A 19,672-nucleotide genomic window follows, 5' to 3' on the forward strand; every position below is an offset into this window, starting at 1 on the left:
TTTTAACTCCAAAGTCAGCTCTTCCATTCATTGCCTATTTGTAAGTGTCTTATAAATTTATTTGCTAATTTATTCTTCTTAATATTCAAATTCTCTGAGAAGTAGGGAAGCTAAAGCAAGGAGTTTTGTCCAATTAATCAGTAAGAATAAGGTTCATAGGAATAGTTACAAAGTACTGAACATCAAGGCCAAGAAAATTCTAATCTTCAAACATTCACTATAATTCTTTACTCAGTCTTTTATGATTTGTTTTACTTGCATTGATTCTGTTATTCTATTACCATGGTCAAAAGAACAAAAATAAGGCATTCTTAAAATTGAGAAGACACATTTCAAATGGAATTCTTAATGTCTTCATACCAATATCCTATCCAATCCAAGGCACCTGATACTGCAAAGTAAAAAATTTCTAAACCTAAGGAGTGCAAACATACATACCAGCAGGAATACTCTTCTCAGGGACTTGTAATTTTACCACAAACCAAAAATGCCAATCTCAAATTACATCACCAGATCTGTCTTTCAAACCCTGGCCAGAGAATCACAAAATCTTAAATTTGTAAAGGACCTTGGAGATCACTTAGTCCAATTCCTCAAGTGAGGGGATAAGAGCAGTAGGGATTTGGTTAAGGTCAGACACTTGAAAGAACAGAGGTCTCAGTTCTCCTTGCAGTAAGTTCAGAATTATCCTAGGAGAAGACTAGGAGAAGGGAGGGCAACAGCCTCCTCCCAGAGAAGAAATTCATCACAATTTTTTTCATCTAAGTCTAAGTTCTTTTCATTTATTTGCTTAAATTGTTCTTCTGTTATTCTGTGATGTATAATCAACCTTTTTATGTTATAAGTATTCAAAGCAGTGCAGAGCAAAACAGAAGGAAATAAATTCTAACCCGCTTTTGAAGCCCTTTGGAATCATAGATATCATCAAGGTTAATATGTCTTGTCAGTTGAGTAAAAAGCCACGAAAAGACTGCATTGTACCAATAGCCAGCCTTTAAAAAGAAGAGACTGTAGAATTAAGTTTTCTACCTGGATACCAGCATTTGCCTGCCTGGGGAACAGCAAACTTTATCTCATATTTCTTTTCCTACTCTCATTTGGAAGGACCACTTCCAGAAAGGATGATAATTTATTGGACATTTTTTCCCCTTAAAATGCAGAGGTCGCAAACACAAGAAGTCATGCCAAAAGAAAGTGTTTTATAAGTGTTTATAGACCCATGATAATAAAATTAAGTTTCTGTTCTCTCTTCCCTCCAATTCCCAAAGAAGTTTTCTGCTATATGGTGAATCTTTTGTAACCTGGAAGTTCATTTAAACTAAGGCAAGTACCTTTGGAACTCATAATAATTCAAAGCAAAAAAGTCTCTTAAGAGAACATGAGGGAAGAACTGAAAAGCTGCAGAATTCCATGGTTCAGCAAAAGATTAGTACCTGTTAATTTTCCAGTAAGACTTTTAAAAGAAAATTGTAGGGGCAGCTAGGTGGCGCAGTGGATAGAGCACCGGCCCTGGAGTCAGGAGTACCTGGGTTCAAATACGGTCTCAGACACTTAATAATTACCTAGCTGTGTGGCCTTGGGCAAGCCACTTAACCCCATTTGCCTTGCAAAAAAAAAAAAACTTAAAAAAAATTGTGTTTTGAGGGGCAGCTAGGTGCACAGAGCACCGGCCCTGGAGCAGAAGGACTTGAGTTCAAATCCAACCTCAGACACTTAATAATTTCCTAGCTGAGTGGCCTTGGGCAAGTCACTTTAATCCCACTGCCTTGAATAAATAAAAAAATTATTTTTAAATAAAGAAAGTTGTGTTTTTGGCATTAATTATGCTTTTGTTCCTTTAAGGAAAGGGAAAAAAAAACAAAAATCTATTCAAGGACTATTCACCCCATGACTGGGTTCCTTTAAAACATCTGCCAGCCATCTTGCAGTAATTATTTAAACTTTTGTACTATCTTTAAAAATCAAATCTGCATTCCCCTAAGTTCTTTTTCCCATAATAATAACAATAATAACCCAGTAGCTAGCATTATATTTAAGAAATTTTACAAATATTAACTTACTTTATTCTCACAACCCTTATGTGCTATTTTACAGATGAGGAAATTGAGGCAGAGAAAGGTTAAGTGACTTGCCCTGGGTCACACTGTAAGAATCTAAATCAGATTTGAACTTGTATCTTCCAGACACCAGGTCCAGTGTCTTTACCCAATGATGCTTCATGCCTGCCTAAGCAATGCTTCTTTCAATGTCATGATCTCTATCTGCAGAATAACATTTACTACAGGATGATTAACTAACCCCTTAAAAAAGGCCTGTTGAAAGTGTCAAACTGGTGACAAAGCTTTGTATAGTTTTGGAATGTAATGGCTAATATAATGGACAATAAACTGTTTGTTTAGTTTTTTTGCTAGGCAATGGGGTTAAGTGGCTTGCCCAAGGCCACACAACTAGGTAATTATTAAGTGTCTGAGGCCGGATTTGAACTCAGGTACTCCTGACTCCAGGGCCTGTGCTCTATCCACTGCGCCACCTAGCTGCCCCAACAATAAACTATTTTATCAACTTTTTAAGATAATAAGTATTTGACAAGTTTATAATAATGGGGAAAAGGGGATACTTAAGAATAGAAAGGAAAGAGAAAGCTACACTAGGCTAAAGTCCTAGCCAAGATATTATGTAACAAAGTCACTTAACCTCTGTGGACCTCAGTTTTCTCACCTATCAAAAGGGGAGGGAGAAATATCTTACAGATCTAACAATGTATGTATGGGGAACACCTCTATGAAATCATTGAGTACTTTATCTGTTCCAGGAGGCAGTGCTTTGTAATGGAAACTGGATCTGGAGTCAGAAGACTTGGTTTTGAGTCCCAAGTCTGCCTCTAAACTAGCCACGTGACGTGGGGCAAATCTCTCAATTTCTTTAATTTGTAGTTGGGTATTTAATATTACTTCCCAGCATTGTTGTGAGTAGTTATGAACTGACCGTGCAGTACAACAGATTCTATACCTTCTGGCAACTAGAACATATGGTCTCATATCTCATTGTGCAGACATTTAAAAGCAAACTGTCCTATCTTTTATCAAGTTCTGTAATAAGAAATTACCTCTTTTTATTTCTAAACTTCAAATGAATGACAAAATGACCAAAGAAACCTTAATTTCATGAACAAGCCCAGTTTTCACTAAACACAAGATTTCTAAATCTTATAAAGGATGAATCCTAGCTTTAAGATGACATAAAAAGTGATAGATGTGTAAAAATCAAGTTGATAAATAACTAAAGTTTGACTTTGCTTATAAGACCCTTAACAGGAAGTCATGCGAATGTGAGTCAGCTCAATTTCTAAACTCCTGCAACATTATAGCAGAATACTTTATAAAGTACCAACTTGGAAAAAAAGTTGCAATCACATACTTTCTCTAGTCTACAGGTAAGAAGATTATAAAATGCACCTTCAGCTTTTTTACCTTAACAACCATAACAGTCGTATTCAACACCTTCATTTATTCCCACTTTCTATTTCCTCATATGAAGAGGAAACATTAAAGTTCTACCAAGGAAATCTATAGTCAAAATTTGTTCCCAAAGAAGAAATGAGAAAATTCATAACTTTCCCTTCACTGCAGAGGTGGAGGGACAATAGGTATGGAAGACTACATATATCAGTTAAGATGTTAATTAATTTTGGTGAATTACATTCTTTTTTTCTGCTTTATTCTTTATATACAGTATGGTTTGATGAGTTAGAGCAGGGCAAGGAATATATTCAGAAAATAAAGTGATATAAAAACAAATTACAACAATACACTTTTTAAAAAATTAGTAATTCTACTAATATCACTATTGAGAATTTACCCCAATAAGAACAAAGGAAAATATCTCCCATATTTATGGTAGTTTTTTTGTGATAGCAAAACCAAAATATCCATTGATTGGTGAATGGCTGGACAAATTATGATTAAGGAATGTAATGGACATTGTTCCTTAAAAATATCAAATATGAAGAATTCAGGGAAATGTGAGATGATATACAAAGTAAGCAGAACAAGAAAATATAAAAGACAATGACTAACTTCAATAATGAAAAGAAAAACATTAAAACTAGCAGAAGGCAGATCAATACAATGAATATTCTTTACTTTAGAGGCCTGAGGAGATGGACTTTCCAAACTTTGGTAGATGATTGGTAGAATAATAGATACATAATAAAAGATATTTTATCAGACATGGTTAATGTATCAGTTTGTTTTGCCTAATTGTACTTCGCTATATGGAAAGGTGGAAGTTAGTTACTGGGAAATAGAAGTAATATCAAAAAAATCAATGAAAATATTTTAACAAGAATCCAAGAGTCATTTCTATTTTTTTAAAAGAAAATAATGACTTTGGATGATGGGCAAATATTTAATAGTTCAGAAATTGAATAAGATACAACCTGACACTCAAAAAGAGAATAAAACAATTAACAAACAGCCATATCAGATTCTGAGAAAAATGTCAGTTATTTACCCAGAGTTCCCTGACCCTCTAAGCATGGATCAAATGGGAGTGGTTACCAAATTTGTATGTTCTCTAGTGATTAGCAATCCTTGCAGGTTGTTTTAGAGTAAAACTGATAAGTGAACTATAAGACTAAAACTTAATTACCACCCACATACTCAGGTCCAACTTTCAAAATATTCCTTCAGATTCTGTTACTTTGTCTTATTAGCATCTAGCAATTTCCTAAGATAAGCCTTTTCATCTAAATGTCTTAATGTGCCCTACCCTTTTCTTCTTTCCTCAATATTTCAAGTTTTTCAGGATATGTGAAACCCATTTTTAACTTAAATCATACACAACTATTCCCATAGCCAAAAGTTTTATCACCATGGGTCTAACTTCTCCAAATTTAGGAGGTCTGGTAGACCTTTACAAAATAAATTAAAATAAGGATAACTTAACCATGACTGACAAGCACAAATCTTTTTTTAAAAAAAGGTTATATCATTTGGAAAGCAACTGTAATATACAGAAAATCATGTAACAATTGGCATTAATGTTGTTTTCAGGGAATTTTTTTTTTTTTTAGATTTTTGCAGGGCAAATGGAGTTAAGTGGCTTGCCCAAGACCACACAGCTAGGTAATTATTAAGTGTCTGAGGCCCGATTTGAACTCAGGTACTCCTGACTCCAGGGCCGGTGCTCTATCCACTGCACCACCTAGCTGCCCCTCAGGGAATGTTTTTTAATGTCTAGTAACCCGATTCTCTTTGTTCATATTTCCATTTCCAGTATGAGGTATCATGTGGTTATCCTCCGAATATGTTAAGACTATTATCTTCCTGTGTTTTAAGGTAATTTTTAAAAATCACAGATAATAAGTTTTATTCCAAGTGATAAGTAAATAACTCCAATTGAAGTAAAATCCTGAAGTTTCTTTAATCTCAAAAACAAGAGTGAATTTTCTAGAGAGCAACTGAAGTATCAACATTTTAATCTTGTTTCCAACTCCATACATAGGGATACTCATAACCAACTACATAATGCACTATTTCATTTATATTGGAATGCACTTAGCATTTTCACCTGCAATTCTAACTACAAGCAAACAACCAAGGAACATCCAGGTGTCTCTCACTCACATTCTCAAGTGTTATCTTAACTATTATCAGGGAAGTTAGAATGACTATAACAGCTGCAAGTTTCTGAGGTTGCAAAAGAAACACTTCAGATAAGGTTATTAGAATCAGTTTTCAAGATAAGCTATACAACACAGCAGCAGTGCTACAGGATGCAAAAGATGACAATATCCCAGGACTGTTTCTGTTGAATTGAATTGCATATAGCAACATCTTATCAATAGCAGCAAAATCTTTTCATCTCTGTTTAGTATTAGTAAAAGAATAACATTTCAATGATGATAGCTTTGTGGACCAAGCAAACATCTTTATGTTTAAACTCACATTCTGAAGTTTTGTGATCTGCATCAGTTGAGGGACAGGAAAAGGAGAGGGAACATACAATTGGATAGCACCTAACTATATGCCAGGTACTACACTAAGCACTTTATAAATATTCATTAAGGGAATAACAGATTCTTTAAGTGTCAAATATAAAAATAATTTTCAGAACTTCATTTATACAGAACTTTTAGGCTGGGAAGTATGTAGCACAGTAATTAACAGAGGAAGTGGTGGTCTGACAGGAAAGAGAGCTAGGCTCAAATGCCAACTGTGACACTTTCTGGCTCTGGGACCACCTCAAGGCTCAAAAGGAGCTATACCAGCTGCAATGAGAAACCAGGCCTCCTGAACAACATGAATTCAAATTTCTTTTTTCTTCCCAGTTGGATGTATGGTTGCCCAGATCTCTGAGTCCTAATCCTTTCAAGTACCTTCAAAGATGAGAAAACAATAAGACAATTCTATAACCATACTAATTTAAAAATACTGAGCTTCTTAATTGGTCCATTTAAAAAAGATTTGCTGGGCATGTCCTGTACAGGATTCAGAACAAAACTATGCCTCAGCTAGCTGATTTGTTTAATTTACATTCTAGTTAAGGAAAGGTACAAGGTTACATCTTATCAACAATATCTAAGATAGATTTTGTGGATACAAAGTAAGGGAAAGACTGGCTTAAAGGTGGAGGCAAAAACAGTTTTTTGGAGAAAATAAATATAAAAGAAAGTGATGGTCATAGACTGCTGTGGAGAGAGCAGAACATGACAGGAGGTTGGGGGGGGTGGTCAAAGGCTGACCTACAGATGCATTCCTTTCTGGAGTGTACAAAAGAAAAGAGCTCAGATAGTCTCCCAACCTGGGCCTCACAGGGCCTCACAAAGTACTTCACACATCAGAGGGATTTAAAATTTGTAGAATTGAAATTCAATGAGTCTGGGAAGGCCAGAAGATGGATGGCTTTGAAAACAAGTCTGGAGTCAAAAGCCAGTAACATACCCACAGAAAGCTATTAGAATTTTATAAGAAAACTAGGGATCCAAACAAGTAGCAGTTCACTGACTCTAAGATCAAATATGCAAGGGATGTAGACATTCTTAATGCTGTCCCTTCCAAAACCACAATTACACCCTCACCTGAACAAATTCTACTTAGGGAACAATTTTTCCTAATCTATCCAAATTCCAATGGAGCTATAGCAATATACCGACCCTTCTGAAAACAGTCATTCATTTGAAACATAATTGTGAGTACTATTAACAAATTTTTAATATTTCCTTCAGAGAGCTCCACATTCTTTGAACAGTTTTAAAAATCAATAAAGGGAAGCTTATTTGTAACTACACGTGTAGAGTGAAGAATGTCAAGAATAATGTCACTAGAGTCTATTGTTTCTCCATCAGCTCCCTCTCAATTTGCTGACAAATCTTGCTGATGACTCATTTCCTCTGCACTAACGAAGTCACCCCATTCCTTAATGATAGGCTTTTCACCAGTAATAGAAAGTAGAAAACAGATGTCAACTTAACTTTAGTATACTAAAAAGAAATGGCAAATATTCTCTAAACACTAATATACCAACCAACCAACCAAGAAGCATTTATCTAACATCTACCATGTTCAGGAATTACTTTTATATAGGAAAAAAATGAAATAGTCATTGCCCTCAAGAACTTTCCATTCTATTCTGAAAAGTAACATGTACACATCTAAGTAAATGCAAAATAAACACAAAGTCATTTCTGGAGTGGGTAGTAATGGTTGAGGAGACACAAAGGAAAAATCTTATAGGAAGGATTTGAGCTATGAAGGAAAACATCTATCCAAAAATTCAAGTAAAATAGTGTTAAAGTGATGTCCAAATCCTGATGAAAAATAAGGTTAATACTACAAGAGCACAGGGAGACTTTTGCAAATATGAATTCTTGTCAAATACATTACTTTAAAAGCCAAATTTTTGGCCACAGCAGCAATAAAAATAGAAGTACTGTATCTGATCTTCTTAAGCAAATATATCACATGTACATTTTGTGCCAAAAGAATTAACATTTTCTGAGAAAGTGGAAATCTCAACCCAAAGACACTATGAAAAGAATTAAAATACTGCTTCTCTAAAGGCAAGTCTTTCCAATGGTCAAAATATTTTTTTCAAAATGGGCTCAACTAACAAAAGGGTCACTGAAAAAGAGTAATTTTATAACTCCCTAAAGTTTGAAAAGTCAACATTGCACAAGATAAATTTATATTAAAATGATGAAATTAAATAGGATTGTAGGATGTTTAAACTACAGTAGACTGCATGTTGCTGTTTAATAAATTCAATTCAAGAAAACCAAAACCATATGTATGTCATATATGCAAAAATTGCTGATTATGATTGGTTATGTCCCCATGGGATCTTAAAGAAACCTTGAATAATGGTTATATAAGAATCTTCCTTGAAAAATGCTAGAGAGAGATCAATCTCTTCACCATCATTCTGATTAGTGCAACAAAAGATAGTTATACAAAATGGACAGAACCAGCAAAGATCTAGAGTTACTTCTGAAAAGTCTGCTTAGACAACAGTGTCATCGAGTTTGACCAAGACCAAAATACTCAAGAGAATGGCCTTCAGATACAATGCCCCTTCAGTTCTACATCAGGCAACACTGCAAAGCAGGCAGAGAACCAACCCTTTGCAGGCAGAGAACCAACCAGAAGTCAAAAAAGCTGAAAAATGTGGTTCTGCTAATTCAACAAAGAATAATCACCAGAAGTTATCAGACACCTTTATACATACAATAGTTATGAAGTTCAATGGGATTAGAAGCTCTCCTAATTTTTCCCCAAAATTAAGAGAATTCTATCATCATTTTCTTAATACAATGAAACATGGCACAAACTCAAGATAACTAAGTGAACTGTTTCATCATCAAGAATGCATGGCTTAGGGCAGCTAGGTGGCATAGTGGATAAAGCACCAGCCCTGGAGTCAGGAGTACCTGGGTTCAAATACGGTCTCAGACACTTAATAATTACCTAGCTGTGTGGCCTTGGGCAAGCCACTTAACCCCGTTTGCCTTGGAAAAAACAAACCCTAAAAAAGAAAGCATGGCTTATAAAATCAAGAGATTTTATATATAATATATAATACATAATTTCTAGAGAACATAATTATCAAGTTGAGTATCTCAATCAGAAATCACAAAACAAATATGGTAAGAAAAGAATGTACAAGTTTTTAAAGGAATACTAAAAAATTTTTTTAAAAATCTCTATTTCAAGGAGAAAAGAATAATTTGTGTAAAAAAAAATTAAGGAGACAGAGACTGAAAATAGATTACTATAAATCAGGGCACAAACAGCTAGGTGGTACAGTAGAATAGTGGGCCTGAAGTTGGGAAGACCTGAATTCAATTCCAGCTTCAAACCCTTTCTAGCTTTGTGACCCTGGGCAAGTCACTTAATTGTTGCCATAGTTTCCTAAGCTGTTAAAAGAGCTGGAGAAGCAAATGGCAAACCATTCCAGTATTTTTGCCAAGAAAATCCTAAATGGGGTCATGAACAGTTGAACACAACTGAACAATATAAGCTAGAGCACTACAGAAGGAAAAAATTGTTCATTGTTGGCTGTTTTTACTAGGCAAAAAAGATGATCCATTTTTGAAGATTATAATACTAAACCAACAACTCATTTTTATATGGTGCTTTAAGATTTACAAAGTACAACCCTGTTATTCAACAAGTCTTCTAAACAACAGTGTTTTGTACCTTAAGCAACATCAAACAAAGCATACCAGGACTTAAGTGGTGGTATGCCACATTAGTCCTCTTTGTGTACAAAGCCCTCAAAACAAGCATTAGCTTTCTAAAGTGAATCCTTTATCTAGAGGGAACTTAATTTTCACACGAACCCAATTTTTTTCATTAACTTCTGGGGAAAAATACCTAGCAATTTAGACCAGCTCACTGTTCAAGGTGAATACATCAAAAATCTGTCTACAGGATTAGTGTTCTGTTCCTTTGCATCAGATGTCTCAACATTTTCTTTTTAAGTTTTCTCCAGAGACTTCACTATAGTTTCCAATCCCCAATTCTGTCCAAGAGCTAAAAGCAAATTGTTCCTTATATTTTAATTCTATTCTTCAATATGAGTAAGTTTTTCAGATAATAGTTCTGGAAGGAGCATAAGGTAAATTACTAAACAAGTAGAAGGTTAATCCCTAAGAAAGGTCAATTTGATTTTTTTAAAAAGTATTCTGGAAAATGTTTCCACTAAAAATACTTTTTAGCCTTCAGGTATTTAATTTTTAATTATATGTAAAATCAGTCACATAGTTATTCTTTTATAATGCTTTCAAAGTTCAATGACTATGTTGTAAATGGTTTATTTCCATCAACTGGGTTCATGAAAATTAAATATTACTTGACTTTTGAGTCATGGAGGGAGTGGTTTTACTTCTGCAATTCTGAGTCACAGCATACTCTCTCTGTTTAGAAGTTCTAAACTATTTGTCATTTATACAGGTGTCCTAAAATTAGCCAACCGTTCCCAGAGGCAAGACCATTTCTAGTTGACCCACTTTCCCAGAGAAGAGATCATTTCTGGACGTCCCTTTCTAACTCACCCTCAAAGTCACTAAAATCCATCCATCCTCCTCCCCACCTTCAACAAAAAATACAAGTCTGTCTGCCCCATCAATTTTTTCAGCCAGACTCCTCTCCCAGTCACATACTAGGTGCTCAAAAAAACCCTGAGTACACCAGCACAAGGCAGGCACACACCCTGAGGCCCCAAGAGAGTTTGTAGGCAGAATCTACACCCACACAAAAACTTTTACTTAGGCCCTGAAGAGTCTCCAACGTGCCTTTCCAAAATGATGGCCATGCCTCCAAGCTTCTCTATTCATTGCTTACCCAAACCTCATAAGAACTATATGGAGAAAGAAACTCAAGTAAACTCCACTGAAAGAAAAACTCACTTTCTATTTTTGAAAACATAAAGTATGGGGTGATTTGGAAGAAGACCAGTACCCCTTCTGAGTTTATATAAGCTGAGTACTTCATAGTAAAGGGAAGTTGTGCTAATAAATATGGTTTTTGTGAAAGCAAGACCTTTCAAGAACTGGAGTAATCACCAAATTTAAGGGTTAATCCAAAATTGTAAGCAAGACTTCAGAAAAAGACCCTTGGGATACAGGACTCTAAAGGGGACTCCTAACAGAATATATGGAAAAAAGTACAACACAAATCAGAATCTTCCAGTATTGGCAGAACAACTCCTAACCATCAATCAATTAACATGCATTTCATGAACTACCTACTAGGTGCCAGGGCAATATCCTAAACATTGAAACAGGTTTGAGCACTAAGTGCATTTGTCCATGGCATCAGACCAATCAATCCTCATTATTCCAACCATCAAAAAGAGTCTCCATGTTGGGGTTGTCATCATTTTCTGTGGTGTACTTGCCACTGGTGTATACATACAGGCAAGCGATTTTGAGGCCTTGATAATGTCATTCTGCTTCCTTAATTTCCGTTTGTACTTCCAACAGGACATAACTTCACCCTCTTCCTGTCTAAAAGTCCCGCACATCATATGGAACATTGCCGCCAAGAGCTAACCATGTTCCAAACCCCGTAGCAACTACTTTTTTTGGATCAAAGGAAAAGTGTTAACCTTTCAACTCAAGCAAACCTACAAAGTAAATGTGCTCTGGAATTTGTTTAGATGATAAGAAAGTTGAATGGTTGGACAGGGGTCGGAAATGGGGAACATGTCCTGGAGGAGGAAGAAGTGTAATTCTATCCGATTCCTGCATTATACATTTCTAAAATGCCTTGCATCAGAACATCTCCAAACACTTTACAAGCATTAGCCTCCCAAGAATAGATGTGCTTCTCAGTCTGGTGCACCAAAGGTCAGAGGAAGATTCAAGGAGCTCGAGACAGAGAAGGCCAGAAGGGGCGAGCCCAGTCACTAGCCAACTTTTACAGAGAGCAAAGCCGGGTGGGGGAATTTAAGCCTTAAAACGCACAATCCTGAGCCCCTGGCTTCAAAACAGTCGGGTCGGGCTCAGGACCCACGGAACGCGCCTCGCACCCTCACACTCACAGGTCCCTAGGAGGGGCCACCTCAAGACCCGGGAAGGTCTCCCCCTGCCACCGGCTCCAGTGCCCTGCACACACTTGGTTACAGTCAAGTGACCAACCACCTGAGGAGCGTCTCCTCCGGCGCCCGGGGGCCCCGGCCTCCCACAAAGGCCCCCCCACCGGAGTCGAAGCCCTCGGGGCGCCCCCACCCCCCCCCCCCGGGCCGGCCGCGCTCCCTCCTTCCGGGGACGTGTCTGGGGCCTACTGGCTGCGGCGGCGGGCCGCCCCCTCCCCGGCCCCGGCCCCGGCCCCGGCCCCGGCCCCGGCCCCCTCCCCGGCCCGGGCCGCACTCACGCCGGCGAGCTGGGGGCTGGGCATTGAAGTCCGGCGGGCGGGCGGGCGGCCGGGGGCTCCTCAGTCACCTCGGCGGCGGCGGCGGCGGCGGCGGCGGTGGCGGTGGCGGCGGCGACTGCCCCCCAGCCTCGCCCCGCGCGCGCGACGCCCGGCCCGGCCCGGCGGCGGCTCCGGCCCCGGCCCCGGCGGCGGCTCCGGCTCGGGCCCCGGCTCCGGCTCGGGCGGCGGCGGCGCGTGCCAGCGAGTCCGTCTTGCTGCGGCGGCGGCGGCTCCGGCTCCGGCCTCTGCCCCGGCCCCGGCCCCGGCTCCGGCCCCGGCCGAGGCGGCGGTGGGGGCTGCGGCGGCGGCCGCTCCGCGTGTGGAGGCAGCGCCGGGGCCTCGCCTCGCGCCGCGCCGCCCGAGGCCTCCTCCGCGCTCCGCCCGCGGCCGCTCCCGCCGCTGCCGCCGCCGCTGCCGCTGCCGGGACGGTTACGGCTCAGGCTGATCGCGCCGCCGCCGCCGCCGCTGCCGCCGCCGCCGCCGCTCCTGCTGCGCGCGCAACCGGAACCGCCTGGCCCGCCCCTCCCCCTCCCGCGTGTCCGCTCTCCTCGGGGCGCCCCCGCCCTCCGGGGCCGTTGGGCCGCCCCTCGGCCTCCCCTCCCTGCGCGCCGGCGGCCGCTCCGCGCGCCCCGCCCACCCGGGCTCTCGCCTTTGTCTTGACCTCTGCCCCGAACTCCCCCGCCTCTCCCCATGGTTTCGTCCACACGGAGCTCAGTCCCGCGGAGGCCTGGTCCATGTGGCCGCGAGACAGGGGGAGGCCACGCACGCACTCACACCGGGCCCAGCCGGGGCAGGAAGCTGCCCCCTCGGGCGTCCCGGCCTCTGGCCTGCTTCGGAACGGCTCCCGGCAGCCTCCGCTCCTGAAGGCTTGGCCGGGCTGCCAGGTGCCATGACGCAAGGGCCGGGTGCCAGACCCTGGTGGGACGTGGCAAGGGAGTTAAAGGCCACTGGAAGGGCTTGCCGGGCTCGAGGACTGGCCGAGAGCGAGCAGACGGGAGCCGGGTCCCCCCGGAGGCCGGGGTCTCCTTGGCTCTGGGCCCAGCAGGTCCTGGGCAGCGGGTCTGGCCGCAGGGTGACCCAGCACCTGGGAGAGATTTCCTGCCGGCTTCTCCCCTTCTTGGGGGGAGCGAACGGGGGGACGAACAGCAGGAAGCTAAACCAGGCCGGTTGCCAGGTGTCCGAAAGAACAATCACTGGAAGTCTGCTCGAGAGTGGCCGCAGAGATCTTCATGACTTCAAAAGACCCCCGATCTCACTTTCATCGATGAAAATCCAGTCTCTTTAAACCTCCGGGGGCAGTTTTCATGAACCCATGAGGCAAAACAAACATCCTTACAAGAAATCATCTCCTGGAAAGGACCCCTCTAGTGCCAAGCTCTCATGGGCTGCCCCTTGGGGGACAGAACCCCCAGTGGATTGCTACGCTTGTCAGAGCACCCCTAAATTGGGAGGGATTATGTCCTGTGCCTTGGGGTCAGCTCCACTCCAGAGAGGCCTATGGTAGAAAACATATCTCTGGGATGAAAGTAAGTGTTGAGTGCTCTGGTAGGACAACAACCAAAAAACCAGGTACCAGAAGCATTCCCCTAATAGAAGGTAAGCTCCTCAAGGACAGGAATTATCTCATTTTTGTATTTATAGACACAATACCTAGTAAAATGCCCATGACATACCCGTTGTTGATGAAAGAATCCTGGCCTCCTGCTCTTCCCAAGCCTCAGAGTTGCCTAAGAAACAAACAATGGTTACCTCACAGACCCCGGGGTCTGCCGTACCTACTTTGGGCTCCCAATCATTCATTTCCGAAGGTGGACCTAATGCTTTAGAGGAACCCAGAAACCTCAACGATATAAAGAAGGGTCTGTCTCATGACTCAGTCCCATCAGCTGATCACAAAGCCCTGGAGTTCACTCTCTATCAAAGGTCCCAGGAGGGAGTATTTCAGGACAAGGCAGGCAAGCCGGTATGGGAGCTGAAGACTGGAATAACAAGCTACAGGTCAGGAGAAAGGTACATCTGCCAGGTGGCATGGGGAAGCTGGCACAGTTCCTGTTTGCTCTCCACCTGCTGTCTCTCCTATCCTTGAAGCATAGAACACATACTGAGAAGCAATCATAGGCATGATGCCTATTGGGCATCAAACTTAACTGGGATTTGGGGGAAACATCTTCCTCTAATGCAAACCCTAGAAATTTCTAGGCAATGGAATGGGACATCAACCATACTTACAATGAGAGTCCGTGGAAGAAAGGAGAAATATCCCCTAATGGAATGGTACTTATGACCTTATGGAAAATAGCTGTCTAAGTAGGGTTAAACAGTTTGTCACTACACCATAAACAACTTAAGAATTGGGCTTGGGGCACCTATATTAGACAGCATGAATCATTCTTGGCACTGAATTTAATGCATAATAAATGCTCTGAGTTTAGCAGTGCCTTTTTCTGAAAGGCTCCAAGTCTCATTAGTTTATTAAATCCTCTTGACAGCTCAGAGAGGGAGGCTGTCACTATCTTTTGTTCTAGGTTATAGAGTATTAGTACATCAAGGACAGGAAACCATTTCTACAATATATTCTCTGCATACCTTTCAAGCCTCAAACTAGCCTTTTCTCTGTTCCTCACAACTGACACTCCATCTCTCATTTCTGGGTCTCTATACAACCTACCCTACTTGCCTGGGATGCACTCCCTCCTTACCTCTACCACACAAAATTTCTATCAAATGAGAAAATATATTTTTTAAAGTACTTAGGACATTATCTGGTACATAGCAAGAGTTATGTTATTGCTTAATCCCTTCCATCTTTAAGACGTAGCCCAGTACCACTTTCTACATGGAGTCTTTCTTGAGTCTTTCCTGCTAGTGCCCTCTCTCCCAAACTACCTCTCTGGGAGACAATTCACAAAGAAAGGTGAAAAGAGACAAGGGGGATAGGATATGATAGAGGAAATCCAAAGGCATTCAGGCACCCTCTTTAAATGGAGGTTCCAAAAGGAGCCCTCTGAGTCACCCATTCCAGGAGCAGAGGGTACTGATTGAGGTAGGAATAGCAGGGCAGTGTGATCTTACAGAAGAAATACAGAAAGTTCCAGGGCCATAAAGGAGAACTCCAAAGGAATGTAACCAGGTGGGAAATGAAGAGTTAATACTTTGGATTTTAACTACTTTGTATATATTTATATTTAATCTGTATATATTTTATGGGTGCCTATTGCCTCCACCATTAGATGATCAGCTTTTTACAGAAAGAAAATGTTTCTTTCTACTTATATTCCCAACAGGGGCCATTGCCAGTCACCTTGACCTATGTCTTGTCATTGGACTCCAATGACTGGAGGAGAGAGTGTGGCTAATGACTTTGCACAGCTCTGCCTCACATAAATCCAATTCACTTGCTAGTAAAGCACCACCTCCTGATGTCATAGGTCTTCTTTGAAAATGAAAGACAACAATTCCCAGGATTTTGCATGGTGTCTGACACAACCACTTTAATGAATATTTGGTAATTGAATTGATTGACTGATAGTACCCATGCCATCGCTGGTATTCCAAATACAATTTAATTCAATTCAACAAACATTATTCAAATCCGAGACACTGAGAGCTTGGTTAGTTGGTTGTTGTCCTTGATATTCAAAGAGGACCAAAATGACATCACTATATTGGGGTCAAGGTACAGTGTGTTCAGCTGTGGCTGATCAAACCAATACAAGCATGGAAAGTTCTCCCACAAGTTGGGCACAAATAGTCCACAAGAACATTTGGAGAGAATGTCTCTAGATTTGTGTATCTCACATTTCTTTTGAGGAACCACAATTCTGCTTTGCTCATCCTTCTTTGATGCAAGTATACCATACTAGGCAGTCCTATGCCAGTGTCTACCATGTCTCACAATAGATTCCATAGTTTGTCAAAGAAACCTTGAGATTGGCCTTGTGTGAATTCTCTGTAAAAAAAATATTTTTGGCATACATATTTTTGGCATTAGAACAATATACCCAACCCATTGAATCTGCACTTGCTACAGAAGAGTGTGAATACTTGGCAGTTCAGTTCAAGAAAGGACCTCAGTGTCCAATACTTTATCTTGCCAGATGATCTTCAGAATTTTTCTAAGACAATTCAAATGGAAATGATTTAGTTTCCTGGCATGGTGCTAGTTTATTATCCAGGTTTCACAGGCACACAACAATATCAGTACAACAGCTTTATAGATCTACAATTTGGTAGGCAATAGTACTTCTCTCCCACACTTTCCTTTGGAGCCTCCCACTGAGCTAGTTCTGGCAAAGAATATATCAATCTTATTATCTATGCATACATACCTAGAAAGTTTACTGCCAAGAAAAGTGAACTTATCCACAGCATTTAAATTTCTCAAAATTTGCTATATCCAGTAGTTCCACATATGGATGGTGTGGTGCTGACTGATAAAGAATATCTATTTCCTTAGTATTAATTATCAGGTCAAAATTAGGCATAGGATTGATCCATATTTTGTTGTATCTCGGCCTCAAGAGTCTGCACACAGTCATCTGTGAACAAAAAAAAAAAAACCATGTACCACCTCCTTCCATTAACTTGCAGCCTTTTTGAGTTAAATAATTTACTATCAGTACAGTGGCTGATGTTGATGCCATTTTCTTTCTCATTGAAGGCATCCAACAACATTGCTGAAAATATCATGCTAAAAAGTATGAGAGCAAGCACACAGCCCTGTTTCACTCCATTAATGACTAGGAAAGTGAGAAAATCTAGTCCATTATCCAGAGCCCATGAAAGCAGGCTGTCAGGGAAATGCTATAAATACTGAACTTCTCCAAGCAAATAAATTTTGCTATGATTTTCCATAAGCCCTCACAACTATCAGCATTAAAGGCCTTGGTTAGACCAACCAATTGTGTATAGACCTCTGTTATGCTCCTAGCATTTCTCCTGGAGTTGTTGGGTAGCAAATAACATCTTGATTGTTCCTTTACTCTTCTAACATCACACTCCTCTCAGGGGGACTTTTACAAGAATTTTGCTGGCAATAACAGAACAGCTGATTGTCATAGGACAATCTTTTTTTTTTATAGATATGGACAATGGAAACATCCTTGAACTTGTAGGGTATAATCTCCTCTAGCCTTATAACCATGATGATTTCAGTTAGCTTTTGACTAAGCAATGGACTCCCTGCCTTGTAAATCTCTGTTGGAATAGAATCACATCAAGCACTTTGCCACACAAGAGGAGAATGGCATTCAAAACTTCTCCTTCAGGGTGGCTAGGTGGCACAGTGGATAGAGCACCGGCCCTGGAGTCAGGAGTACCTGAGTTCAAATCTGGCCTCAGACACTTAATAATTACCTAGCTGTGTGGCCTTGGGCAAGCCACTTAACCCCATTGCCTTGCAAAAACTTTTAAAAAAAACTTCTTCAATAGTAAGTTTGGTTAGAATTTTGGCTGGTTTCAACCTGAGGTATACTGTCAGTGACTTCAGCATTGGTTGATTACAGGCTGTTGAGAATACTGTGAAAGTCTTCAGCTCATCTCTCCAGGGTCATGTCCTTATAAAATATGATTCCATCAGCCCTAAATGGTTGAGATGCACCAAAAGTTTTCAGCTCATAAATAGCCTACAGGGAATCAAAATGCTTTGGATTGTTTCTATCAGTATAAAACAATTTCAAAAGCATATCTATATGTTTATCTGAGCTAAGAATTCTGCCTCTCTATAAGCTTCACTTGTACTTTACTTTTGATGGAGTTAAATACTACCTTCTTAGACAGAGGAGCTATCCTGCTGATAAACCCAATAGAGTTCTCATTTTTCATCTAGTAATTTCTAAATTTCCCTATCATTTTTCATCAAACCAATTCTAATGTTTGAAAATGTTCTGGACCAGAAGAGTAATACTGTTACTGAAATCTCTGATTCTCTGAAATCTGCCCACACCTTTTTTGATATACTGTTGCTAATGCACTGACTTAGCTTTCCCTCCAAATTAGCCACAAACTGTGTGGGGAGAAGTGCTCTAATCTGTTGTCATTAAGTCTTCTGGTCTTGCCTTGGAGCCAACAGTTTTGTTCGTTGCAAATGTTTAGCTTGGAGAGGATAAGTCTATAATCAGTCCAGCGTTCTACACCAAAAATCACTTTTGTTATTCTCACATCCTGTCTAGCTCTTCCCCTTATAATGGCATAGACTATAAAATGGTAGTGTTTGCCGTGATGGTGCATCTACAAGGTATTATTGAATTTAAGTAAATGGAAGACAGTATTAGTGATGAGGTTATAAGATGTACAAGTCTTTAGTAGTGAGTTACATTGTTGTTGTTGCTCTTTCTGACTCCATTCTTCACAAGGACTCCCTGTCACATCTGATAGTCTAGGCCTACTCACATTAAATTCCACCATAATTATAAACTTGTTCTCTTCCAGCACAATGATGATGTAGATCTCCAGATCTTCATCAGACTTCTCTTTAACCTTATCTAGGTTTATCACGCTGGGGTAAATATACTGATACAGCAGAGCACTTTCCTCCAAGTGGCAATCACCTTGTTAAGAGCCTGTCCTTTGCTCCCTTAGGGAGCGTACAATCCTGTGGTCTGGATTAGAATTGATTTCAAAACTTTTGCCAGCTTCACACCACATCTAGCACTGAGTTCTAAGGATATAAAGGCAATCCCAAGAGGATTACATTCTACTCGGGAAATATAAGTATACAGATAAGTAAATACAAACCATGGGAGGGAGAAAATATTTACAAGTGTGGTGACATCAAAAAAAAAAAGATTCTTTTAGGAAATAGCTTGACTAGGGTTTTGGAGGAAGCTGAGGATGCTAAAGAAAAAGGTAAAGAGGGAGGGCAGACCAAGAGAGCAGTCTGTGAAAATGTATGACTTCTAGAGATGGCTTTCTGAATTCTGAAAATAAGAGGTATGGGGGGGGAATTATTCAACAAAATTTTTGTGAAACAAATATAGAAAAGGCATATTTGTACATATAGCAAGTATAAACTAGCCCTCTCCCCCTCCCCCTTTTAGAACCTGGTAGGTTTCTTGTAAGAATTCTAGGAATCTTTGAGAGGTTTATGGATTTGCTTCTCTAATGCTATAGATTTGAATCCCGGTCTATGTAAGCATTTAACATTAATTAACTTTTATAAAGAAATATTTACTTTGAAGATATAGCAATAATACAATGACAATTTTTCCCACCAGAAACTGGGAGACATACTTTCCCTTATCACATATCATTCTCTG

The 19,672-nt window shown here is 40.4% G+C and overlaps 1 protein-coding gene across 2 annotated transcripts in view; it reads right to left on the bottom strand.

The window, feature by feature from the left end:
• PTP4A2 (protein tyrosine phosphatase 4A2) overlaps positions 1-12,482 on the bottom strand; it is a 35,193-nt gene extending 22,711 nt beyond the window's left edge. Inside the window, exon 1 of one of the 2 annotated variants that reach the window (XM_074217682.1) lies at positions 12,378-12,482. The gene's annotated coding sequence lies outside the window, so the exon portion shown is untranslated. The remainder of the gene's footprint in view (positions 1-12,377) is intronic. The other variant, XM_074217681.1, reaches the window with a different exon arrangement.
• Between the last annotated feature and the right edge of the window lie 7,190 nt (positions 12,483-19,672).

This window comes from Macrotis lagotis, chromosome 1 (genome assembly GCF_037893015.1).
Source record: "Macrotis lagotis isolate mMagLag1 chromosome 1, bilby.v1.9.chrom.fasta, whole genome shotgun sequence".
Classification (NCBI taxonomy): Eukaryota; Metazoa; Chordata; class Mammalia; order Peramelemorphia; family Peramelidae; genus Macrotis; species Macrotis lagotis.